Genomic DNA, 12248 nt, shown 5'->3' on the forward strand with positions numbered 1-12248 from the left:
GCAGGTGTATGCTGTCCAAAGAGGTGCTTGGACGCTTGAACCCATGAGTTTTGCAATTCACCCTGTTCTAGGTGCTTCATGTTGGTGGGTTGAAGGAGTTCCACTGTTCCAGCCACGGGCTTTTTTCCTCCAAAACTTTAAGCTTTTTATTTTGTTTTGGGGTATAGTCAATTAACAATGTTGTGAGTTTCAGGTGAACAGAGAAGGGACTCAGCCATGCACATACATGTATGCATTCTCCCCCAAACTCCCCTCCCATCCAGGCTGCCACATAACATTGAGCAGAGTTCCTTGTGCTGTACAGTAGGTCCTTCTTGGTTACCCATGTTAAATATAATCATGAAGAGTTTTCACCGAGTCTGGAAGGAGATTGGAAAGTATAGACCCAGAGAGGTAGACTTTGGCCAACATGGTCGACGTGTCATTGGCAAGTGTGGTAGTTTTATGTTCCAGGACTGAGCCATCCTTCTTTGAAAAAGCCCCAGAGAAAGGGGGAAAGGTACCAGTGACTCGGTCTCTAAGGAGAGCAGGTGCCTAAGGAATGGGGCGGGGCCCCTCCAGTCATTGGGAAGCATCGCCGCTCACTTGCCAGAATAACGGGACCCTCCCAGACCCACCTCCAGCCTCCATCTGGGTGAGGTTTAGCAGCCTGGGCACCTGGGGCTGCCTGGGCGTAAGTGATTTGGACCGAGAATTTTACGGTCTGCAAATGGCTTTCAAATGTGCTTGGAATTACCCAGAGCACATTTTCGACACTTCAGTTGCCATCTTCATATTTTTTAGTATTTGCAGCTTACCTCCATACTATCCTTTTCTCTTTCTCTGCACTTTCCTCACGTCTCAGTTTTTCCTCTTGCTCTTTGGAAAGGCTTTGGACTTCAGCATTTCCCTGATGCCTTGAGCTATGCCCTCTGCTCTGCTGTTTTTTTTTTTTTTTTCTTTTTGTTCTGGGTTGAATAGTATTCCCTTGAAAATTTATGTCTCCCTGGAACCTCAGAATCTGACTTTTTTTTTTTTTTTTTCCGGAAAATAGGTTCTTTGCAGGTATGAATAATTAGGATGAGATCATACTGGGTTAATGATTTCCCTGGTGGCTCAGTGGTAAAGAATTTGCTTGTGATGCGGGAGATGTGGATTCAATCCTTGGGTCAGAAAGATCCCCTAGAGAAGGAAATGGTAACCCACTCCAGTATTCTTGCCTAGGAAATCCCATGGACAGAGGAACCTGATGGGCTACAGTCCATGCGGCCCCAAAAAGTTGGACATGGTTTAACAATTAAGCAACATACTGGGTTAGGGTGGCCCACGATTCCAATGACTGGTATCCTCAGAGGAAGAGGCAAGGACACAGAGATACACTGGGGTGGCGACCATGTGATGATGGAGACAGTGAGGGGATGATGCAGCCACAAGCCAAGGTGTGCTGGGAGCCACCAGGAGTTGGAAAAGATAAGGACGGATGTTTCCATAGAGCCTTCAGAGGGAGCACTGATATGTTAATACCTTGATTTGGGGCTTCTGGCCTCTGGAGCTGGGAGAGAATACATTTCTGCTGTCCTAAGCCACCTAGTTTGAGGTCATTCGCTGTTGACACACCCTCTCTGGTGACTTAGGGCTCTATCACTTGAGTCTCCGTTACCTCCTGTCCCCCAGGGCAGGAGCTTAGGGATTGGTTGGTTTTAATATCCATCCATTTCCAGCCAGGGGCTCATTTCTTTCTTCACTCTGATCAATCCTCGAATCCAAGTTGACTCCCTCCTTCAAAGTTGCAGACACGACATCCTCGAGATAGATCGTTGGGAGAAGAACTGTGCTGGGTGTATGTGAATTGAACGTATTCTAAGTTCCAGGCCTCTTCACGACCTAGATGATCATTTATTCTTACACAAAACAGTCCCTCCACTAATGTTTGATCCTGACTTTAGAGCCCTCCTCCCTGTGTGTTGGGAACAGGAGGTGATGGGCTGTGTTTTGACCACCCCCAGCTCTTCCTCATGCCCTTCTGAACACCAGTGGGAGATGCTCTAGGAAGTTCTGCCCGCTTCTCCGAAGGCAACGCGACCCTGACTTTCTTTTTTTTTTTTTGCACCATCAAGCTTTCCTCTTTTACCAGGCATTCCCCCCTCCTGCTGGGTCTCCCTTGTTTAATTGTGAAGGCCTTGCTTCTGGGGGCTGTCAGGGGGGCTTTGCTCATTTCATACCTGACAGGACCTCTCCCAGAAACCCCGGAGGGAGACACCATTAAAGTGTTTTATGCCGGTGGGGGGGAGGTGGGTTTCTGTCCAATAAAACCCAAAGCCATTGAACAAGCCAGCTCCCGGGTAATTACTGGGCTGGAGGAGATAGCTTCCATATGCCGGGTGGGTGCTCATAGACCAAACCTGCATCTGTTCCCTTTGTTCTGTCAGAGAGCAGAGCCAGGAGGGGGTCTGACCTCGAGATAAACCCTCCAGCAGAGCCCTCTGCCGAGCTTCAGGGGAGAAAAGGGGGCTGGGGGAGGTCAGGGGGGCAGCAACATCTGGCAAAAGGAAGGGTGGGTGAAGGCGTGGGGGGGAACGGGCTGCCTGTCCATGATCAATACAGCCAGCTACCAGAGGACATCAGAGAACCATTCATTAACGAGCTCGTTAAGTGATTGATAGGCTTAATTTTCCTGTCAAATGCGGACTTCCCCTGTAAACATGTCAATTGGGGAAAGTTCAAGCTTGTCACTTGGATTTATGGCTGGAATAACATGTAGGTGGAAAAGAGAGGGCAGGTCCCCAGTGACCCACGGGGGCTGCTGTGAAATGGTCAGGCCAGCGTATCCAGGTGCCTCCAAGGCCCTGGGCTTTTTCTTTTTACAGCTGAGATAACAACCACAGCCTGGTTCTCACTCTCTCAGCCTCAGAGGCATGAAGCGATGGCGACCTCGTGGCTGCTGTTCCCACCTCTGCAAGGTCTGTCCCCGGGGTGATTCACTGATTCAGCTAGGAATCCCAAGGGACTTCCCAGAGTTGGGAAGACCGCCATCCCCCTCTCCCCCCGCCCCCACCACCATCCTCGCCAAGCTGGGCTCTGGGAAAACAAATCCTCTTTTTCTCTCCGTTTCTCCTGGAAGATCAAGACCGAAGGAAAATGGGGGATTTCCCGGATGGTCCAGTGGTTAAGACTTCGCCTTCCAATGCAGGAATTGTGGGTTAGATCCCTGGTCGGGGAGCCAAGAGCCCACAAAAGGCAAAAAGAAACCAAAACATTAAACAGAAGCAATATTTTAACAAATTCAATACAGACTTTAAAAATGGTCCTCATTAAAAAAAGAAAAAAAATCTTTAAAAAAAGGACGAAAAGAAAAGAATACTGAAAGGCCCAGTCGTGTGACATGAACAAGCCATCAGCTCCTCAGTGATCTGGAAAATAGCTGGTGGCACTCGGGGGACAGGTTGGATGGGAGGTGGGCACAGGGGAGTGGCCCACTCAGAGCAAGCGGAGGGCTGGTAGGGAACCAGCTGCAGCCCGCAGCCTAATGGGTGGTCCTGTGGGGAGCCCATTTCTAAGAGGCTTGGTTAATGCTCCATGTTAAATCAGCCAAGCACGGCCACGCTCCCCACATGCCGAGGAAATACAGACACGAGACAAGTGGGCATTTTGGATAATTGAAAATACGGTTCAAAATCCACTAGGAGCCATGAGAGTTGTGATCATGAAGATTACGGCAGAGAGGTTTTTCAGGACCTGGCTGCGGGCTGCTTTCACCAGCACAGTGATGGAATTTGGCCTTGGACACGTTCTGTCCTCTTCAGGGTTAAAATATACTTGGTTTCGTATGGTGGACTTTCCTCCCTGGCCTGGCCGTGGACCACCCGAGGGCAGGGGCCTCTGTGTCTCATGCCTGCGTGTCTCCTACAACATCTGGCAGAGAGCCTGAGCGCAGAGCCCCTGCCCCAGGTCACATGGGCCTGGAGTGCACACCTGCAGGGCTGGACCTCGTCAGCTCTCACCGCCTCTGTTCTGGGGCTCCAGGACCTTCATCCCTGAGACCCTCAGTGCTAGGAGAGTTAGGGTGGGGGGCAATCATCTCTGGAAATTGACAGGTGGAAACTGACAGGCTTGCCCCAGCAGCACTTTTCAAATAGGGGTGTGTGTGTGTGTGTGTGTGTGTGTGTGTGTGGTCAGCCCTTACAAATGACAGGCCCTCCTGGCGTTTCCTATCACAGTACATCATCAGTGGTTTGGAGATGTGCTATGTCTGGAAATACACACCAAACTACAACTTTCTGCAGTGACACCAAACTTGAGTGTCACTCAGTCATGTCTGATTCTTTCCGACCCCATGGACTGTAGCCCGCCAGGCTCTTCTGTCCATGGGATTCTCCAGGCAAGAATACTGGAGTGGGTTGTCGTTTCCTTCTCCGAACACCAAGCTCGGGAGGCTCTAAGTCTGCAGGCAGGGGTCAGGAGGGATGCCTAACCATGCTTTGACATTCTCTGAGTTCTTCTTTTTCTGGACCTGCAGTGTGGTCCATGTGTATAGGCTGGCTTGCACTTGAATGTTCTCAAAGTGGGTCCAGCAGCAACAGCAATAATAACAGCGGCAGAGCTGTACCTTTTTGAGCACTTACCTTGTACTCCCTGACCAGGCCTCTGATTCTGTGACAAAACCACAATCCCATCCCTGGCCTCACAGGGCACTGGGGGCTGGAGCCTGGCCAGTCCGCAGCCTCCAGGGGCCAGGCTTCTCGATAACTCCTCCGACAGTCCCCTGCCACAGTTATCTTAAGGAATTGCTACACATCTGGCACCTTGGTCGGAAATCTGGATGTTTGTTTTTGTGGCAGGATCTCTGAGCACTTAGTGGCAGGGATGATCTGACAAGAGTTTTAAGTTCAGACCCGCAGAACCATTTTTCTTCCTTATCTAAGTGCTGGTGTATAATAGGAGCTATATTATGGCACTAATATTCTCTTGAATTGAGCCTCTGGAAAGCCGCCAGGACCAAGTTTGGACCCCAGCAAAAGCCCTGTTGGAAAGCGTTGTGGGGGAGGGGCTGGGAGCCCATCTGTCATGGAGCTGCCTCTTGGCAGGAACCAGACCCTCCCTTTCCTTTACTGCAGTCAAGGCCATTGAACCCAGACCTGGACACCCTCCCTTCAAATGCTATTGCATTCCAGCCTGTAATTATTAATTATTGTTATTAAAACAATCTCTCTTACTTATTAAGCACCTATTAAGTGCCAGTCCATCCTAAAGGAAATCAGTCCTGAATATTCATTGGAAGGACTGATGCTGATGTTGAAGCTCCAATCCTTTGGCCCTCTGATGCAAAGAGCTGACTCATTGGAAAAGACTCTGATGCTGGGAAAGATTGAAGGCAGGAGGAGAAGGGGGTGACAGAGGATGAGATGGTTAGATGGCATCACCGACACTACGGACATGAGTTTGAGCAAACTCTGGGAGATAGTGGAGGACAGAGGAGTCCGGCTGCAGTCCCTGGGGTCACTACGAGTCGGACAGGACTGAGCATCTGAACAGCAGCGACCAAGTGCCAGGGACAGCCCAGCTACTTTGCAAGCGCTCTTTCTGTAATCATCACAATAGCTCTCCCGGGAGGAACTCTTGTTACCTCTGTTTACAGATAAACTGAGGCTTAGAGAGTGGAAGTATTAATACTGGGTTGGCCAAAATGTTCATTTGTTTTTTTCCCCTTAAGATGTTATTAAAAAACCCAAATCAACTTTTTAGCCAACCCAATACCTTCCCTAGGGCAGGGAGGAAGAGGTCTGCTTACCTCTGGAGCCTTGTTCTCAGGCAGGCAGCTTCCCAGACTCTCAGTTCTCTTTTCTAAACCTCCTGTGTGTGTGTGTGTTAAGTTGTTTAGTTGTGTCCAACTCTTTGCAACCCCATGGACTGTAGCCCGCTAGGCTCCTCTGGGAATCATGGGATTCTCCAGGCAAGAACACTGGAATGGGTTGCCATTCCCTTCTCCAGGGCATCTTCCCAACCCAGGGATCGAGCCCAGGTCTCCTGCATTGCAGGCAGATTCTTTACTGTCTGAGCCACCAGGGAAACTTCCTTGACATAATCCGTTTTCCAAAGTGGCAGGAGCCTGAGACACAGCCCCATGGCTGCTTTCCCCCTGGTGGCTTCTTGTTTCCTGACCTGGTGTCTGGTCAGAAGAGGCAACAGATTCTTTGCAGTGTGATGGGATGGGAAGGACTCTAGTCTGTGCTTTGCCTGTGTTATCTGCGGCAGGCTCTTCCTGGCGAATTGAGGGGTTCGTTCCAAGTGGTCAAGTCTAGAGGAAGCAGATGGGTCTCAGTGCCAGGTTCCCTCAGCCTGTAAGAAGCAGTGAAATCCTTGGAAGCTTCCAGACCCTGCACCCCCTCTCACACTGGTGCTGTCTCTGGGTGCCTGTTGAAACCTGTACTTTTTGTGTTCAAACTTGAAGTCATGTCTGACTCTTGCGACCCCATGGACTGTAGCCCGCCAGGCTCCTCTGTCCATGGGATTTTCTAGGCAAGAATACTGGAGTAAGTTGCTGTGCCCTCCTCCAGGGGATCTTCCCCACCTAGGAATCAAACCTGCATCTCCTACGTTGGCAGGCGGGTTCTTTACCACTGTGCCAGCTGGGAAGTTGATACCTGGATGTGGCATTTATTTGGGTACCAGGTTCCTTTCTCCCAGGACTTCTGGAGAAAGAAGCAAGAGGATGCGCCCTGTGTTTAGTAAAACATCTTTCTGCCCTACTCAGCCAAAAAGTCCTTGAGCCTAGGCATTTCCATGGTAAAGAAGATTTTGATCAACGGCCCCATTTCCAAGAGACAGGGAGGTTCTTTAACTTGCAGGAAGCACAACCTCTGTCTGGGCTGGAAAGTCCCGAGCTCCTTGCGCTGGCACGAGCCCCCGGGAACCAGCAAGTGAGATGAATTGGGAGCCTAGAGCGAAATATTCGGCTTCATGCAATTTAGTTTCTTTCTACTACTTGCTTAAAATTCTGCAGAACAATTAAATCTTGAAAGTGTCTCATGAATGCCTTGGGCTCCCTTCTCCTTCGGTTTTATTGATTGTATTTGATATCACTCACAAGAGCAAGAATTTTTTTTTTTTTTTGGAAAACATTTAATAAGACAGTTTGGTTGGAATCCAAAGAAGAGCAAGTCCACCAAGTGGGAAAGCATCTAAACTACAGCAGCTGGCTCAGCTCACAAGTGGAAAAGCTCATGGCATTCTATCCACAGCCTTCCTCGGGTTGTCTTTGATCAGGGTCTTGACTGGGACCAGGTCTGAATGAAGGCTGGGTGTTCCTTCCTGTGAGTATGTAGAATGTCCTTGGAGATGAAGCCAAAAATAAACAATCCAGGCCAAAAAGTTATAAATGAATAAATAAAGGTTTAAGGACCCTGTAAGGAGGCAGATGAGCAAAAGAAATGGAACATAAGGATCTTCTCTTCTCTTCCCCAAGCAGGTTACATCGTACTTGTAACTTCCTGTACCAGGTAATCTAGCTGAGTGACTTAAAGGCACGTAATTCAGGTGTGAGGGAGCCATTGAAGGTAAAAATCCACCATGTGTGCTACGTGTGCTCAGCTGCGTGTCTGACTCTGTGCGACCCCGTGGACTGTACGCCACCAGGCTCCTCTGTCCATGGGATTCTCCAGGCAAGAATACTGGAGTGGGTTGCTGTGTATGCCTCCAGGGGATCTTCCCGACCCAGAGATCAAACCCTCATCTCATGTCTCCTGCATTGGCAGGTGGGTTCTTTACCATGAATGCCACCTGGGATAAGCAAACATTTATTTCATTTTTTCCGATCACCTCTTGGCAAGCTTTTCGCTCATTCCCCACCCACGCCCCCCGCCCCAGCCCCAACCTAAGTCTTCTAGATGTCTGAGCGGAGGGGGATGCAAGTGAATTCACAACCTCAGGATGACTGATGAAGCCAGGATGTGCTGCCTGGGCTTCTTTTTAAAAATCCAGGTGAAAAGGTGTTTGAGAATAATAAAAGCTAAGCACTGCCTCCTGTCTATCCTGGAAGATGGGCTCCCTGCCCACAGCATGGAGGTGTCACGAGAAATTTCTAATGCAAAGCCACTGCCAAGGTGGAGATGATGGTTTCTGAGCAAAAGGAGAATCGGAGGGGTGAGGAGGAAGAGGAGGAAGATGACTGCACTGGGCTTTGACAGCCTTGTGCTTTCGAGGCCCGAGAAAGAGGGGTTGAGCTGCAGCTCAGTGCAGAACCACCATCTCCGGTGGGGGCGGGGGTGGGGGAGCGGCACAGCTGCCTTTTATAGGTTTGGAATGAAAAATGTTTTTAATTAAGGAGTGGAATCGGGGCTTTTAGTCTTGCTCCATGCTATGTACCTGTCAAACCGGCTGGATGGGAACTGTGTTCTGACCTCTGACCCCCACTTTCTTTAACCAAATGACTCGGGGGAAAAAGCTGAGGACCAATGAACATCAGAGAAGATCTGAGGCTGCTTGTGGGGTCACCCTTGTCATGCAGAATATACACCCCGATGCAAGGGACATCCCCACCCCATCATGAGTGACTGACAGTATGAATCCAGCTGCCGGCTTGGGAAAACAAAACAAAACATGGGTCCCTGTCGCCACTGGCTGTGGACAAGACTAGGGGAACCAACAGAGCTAGAAAAACAGAGAAGAAAAATGAGGACAATCAAAATTTAGAAATTAAAGAAGAAACAATAGAAAGGTAATGACGCAATAGTCTCACTTGATGCAACTCCTCCTTCACACCTTCCCAAAGAACCGCCTCCCCACCAAGAAAAGAACAACTCTGTAAATGGGAGGGAAATTGTCCCATGGGGGTGACAGCCCTCCTGGCAGACCCACAGATAGCAAGGGTGGGCAGCAGCTCTGAAATTTCGGAAGCCGGCAAAGGAAAGGAGTGACCGGAAGAAACCACTGTTCTCTTCTAGTGACAAACTCGATGGTTGCCTGAGCTCAGCTTCTGGAATTTTTTTCCCCTTTTTTTTTGGAAGGCCTCTCAGTTATAAGGTGCTTCCAGATGAGATGAGAGTCCTTCCCTAAATATTGGGGAGACTCTTGGGAATTAAGGCATGAGTTGGTCATCCTTTTGATCAAAGCAGGGGAATAGCCATCTCTATGCCTTTTCAGGCCCTCATATTCACATGTTCCTGTGGAGTTTCCTCAGTTAACTCTTCTTCCGTGCCGTGAAAACTCCCACTTCAATTCTTGAAGACCCAGCGAGGGCCACGCTAATTCCTTTCTAAGTCCTAAGTACTAACTACCCACCCTTTCCCTTACAGGTTCATAGAAGTTGAAGAAAACTTTGATTGACATTAAATACATGCATGCTGAAATGAATGCCCCTCTTGATTTCTAATTAAACTTTGGAGTAAGTTCACCAAGGCTGAACTGCTCTCTTTCCTGACCCCTTCTTTGCCTGCTCCCTCCTTCTCTCCTTCTGTGTTTCTGCTTTGCTGGTTGCTTAAACGAATGTTTAGTCCATGTATCAGTACTAGGTTCTGGGTACTAGTTCTAGGTTCAGGTCATATATTACTCCTCAGGAAGGGTTCTCCTCTTGCTGGTTGAAAATAATTGCTCCTCTGCCGGGCTTGTTCCCCCTCCCTCCTCTTCCCTTCCATCCTTCATTCACAGTCTTGAGGATGTGGCACTTATCACATTGTATTACGTTTAGCTCTTTATGTGACTGTCTGCCCTGATCTGCCAGCTGCTTCAGGGCACAAATGCTATCCTTCTTTCTTTGCATCTCCACTGCTTAGCAGTTCCTAACCCCTGGATGTTGAAAGGAACTGAATTCAGAGCGAAGGAATGAAAAGAATCACAGGCAAACCATGGCAGGTTTTTGGAGTCTTGGTGGAGACAAGTGATGCTTGCTCATGGACTAAATCTTGCTTTCTTTAAAAAAAAAAAAAAATTAAAATTGAAATATAGTTGATTTACAATATTGTATTAGTTTTAGGTATATAGTAAAGTGATTCAGTTATACATATATATGTGTGTGTATGTATGTATATATATATATATATATATATTCATCTCAGAATATTTTCCATTATAGCTTATTACAGGATATTGAATACAGTTCCCTGTGCTATACAGTAGGTCCTTGTTGTTTATCTATTTAATTAAATTTATTTATTTGGGCTTCCCTGGTGGCTTAGTAGTAAAGAACGTGCCTGCCCAAGCAGGAAAATGTTGGTTCGATTCTTGGGTTGGGAAGATCCCCTGGAGAAGCAAATGGCAATCCACTCCAGTATTCTTGCTGGGAAATCCCATGGACTGAGGAACAGGCTACAGTCCATGGCCTCGCAAAAAATTTGAACACAAAGCATCGACTAAACAACAACAACAACATTTACTCATTTGCTATCTCAGGTCTTAGCTGCATCACGCAGCATCTTCCGTTGAGGTGCCTGGGCTCTAGTTTTGGCACTCGGGCTCAGCAGTTACGGTGTGTGGGCCCAGTTGCTCCCGGGCATGTGGGATCTTAGTTCCCTGACTGGGGACTGAACCTGGGATCATACAGTGTTTGTCTTACTCTGTCTGGCTTACTTCCCTTGTTATGACCGTCTCTAGGTCCATCCAGGTTGCTGCCAATGGCAACATTTCCTTCTGTTTTATGGCTGAGTAATAGTCCACTATGTGTGTATACAGGCTTCCTTGCTGGCTCAGTGATAAAGGATCCACTGGCAATGCAGGAGACACAGGAGAGGCAGGTTCAGGAAGATCCCCTGGAGGAGGGCATGGCAACCTACTCCAGTATTCTTGCCTGGGATTCTCCAGGCAAGACCGAGAAGCCTGGCAGGCTACAGTCCATAGGGCCACAAAGAGTCAGACAGGACTGAAGCAACGGAGCATGCACGCACGTGTGTGAGAGTGTGTGTGTGTGTGTGTGTGTATTTATGAAAAGTGAAAGTGTTAGTCACTCAGTTGTGTTCAACTTTTTGCAACTCCATGGACTGTAACCAACCAGGCTCCTTTGTCCATGGCATTCTCCAGGCAAGAATACTGGAGTGGGTTGCCATGCCCTCCTCCAGGGGATTTTTCCAACCCAGGTCTCCCTCATTGCAGACAGATTCTTTACCGTCTGAGCCACCAGGGAAGCCCAAGAATACTGGAGTGGGTAGCCTATCCCTTTTCCAGGGGATCTTCCCAACCCAGGAATCAAACTGGGGTCTCCTGCATTGCAGTATGCCACACTGAAGATCTATTCCTGATATTCTGCCAACTGTCAAAGGCAGGGATGAGGGACTGCTCTGGCGGTCCAGGGGCTAGGACTGTGCACGCCCAATTCAGGAGACCCAGGTCGAATCCCTGGTCAGGGAACTAGATCCCACATGCTGCAAATAAGACTCAGTGCAGCCAAATAAATAGATAAAACATTTAAAAAAAAAAAAAGAAGCAGGGATGGTGTGATTGATCAAATATACCCTCTCATATAAATTATCTATTATATCTTATCATTGATACATATACATAGAATATACCCCCATAGTACATTGTTCACCATGCAGAAAGTTACTGAACAAGTTACATTATATTGGTTTCATTTTCTTTGTTAGACTTACTATTTCTCTTATGATTATGAACAAAAAATTATTGACTGATTTTTATCACGTTTAGTATCCGGCATTACATTATAGCCAACAGAAATAACTGCTGATATTTACTGAACCCTTACTATGTGCCAGACATACTTTTTGGCACTTTACATATATTAACTTATTTGCTTGATACAGCAAACCTATGTGCAGCTCAAACATGATCTGTAATTGACGCTATTATCTTGCTTGGCTGCAAATAAAAATTTCATAATATCCTATAAGCAAATGGTTAGCAATACAGGTGGGAATATAGGTAGAGGGATTGAACCATTGTGATTTAGTGAGAGTATTTATCTAATCCACACCAGCACGAATTCAGTTTGATGGCTTAAGAAAGAAGTGTTGACATCAGGATTCATAAACATTTTGACTTGGGGGAAGGGAGGTCCAATGTCATTGCGGTGGTGTCTGTCTTGGCCAGAGTCTCAACAAGACAGCAGGTAAGGGAAGAAAGCCCTGCCCTCTGTCCCAGCACATTCTACACTCCTGGTAGGAGGGAGCTTTAGGGATCCCATTGGTTCATCTAACTGCAATGATGAATGTGAGTCTATGAGTCTAAAGCATGTGAGAAGAGCTGGGACTTGCTGGGACTCCCTTCACTGCACTCCTAGAGAGATGTTTGCCATTATTTATTGGTGATAATTCTTGCTCTTAAGT

The sequence above is a fragment of the Bubalus bubalis genome, chromosome 1 (assembly GCF_019923935.1).
Source record: "Bubalus bubalis isolate 160015118507 breed Murrah chromosome 1, NDDB_SH_1, whole genome shotgun sequence".
Classification (NCBI taxonomy): domain Eukaryota; kingdom Metazoa; phylum Chordata; class Mammalia; order Artiodactyla; family Bovidae; genus Bubalus; species Bubalus bubalis.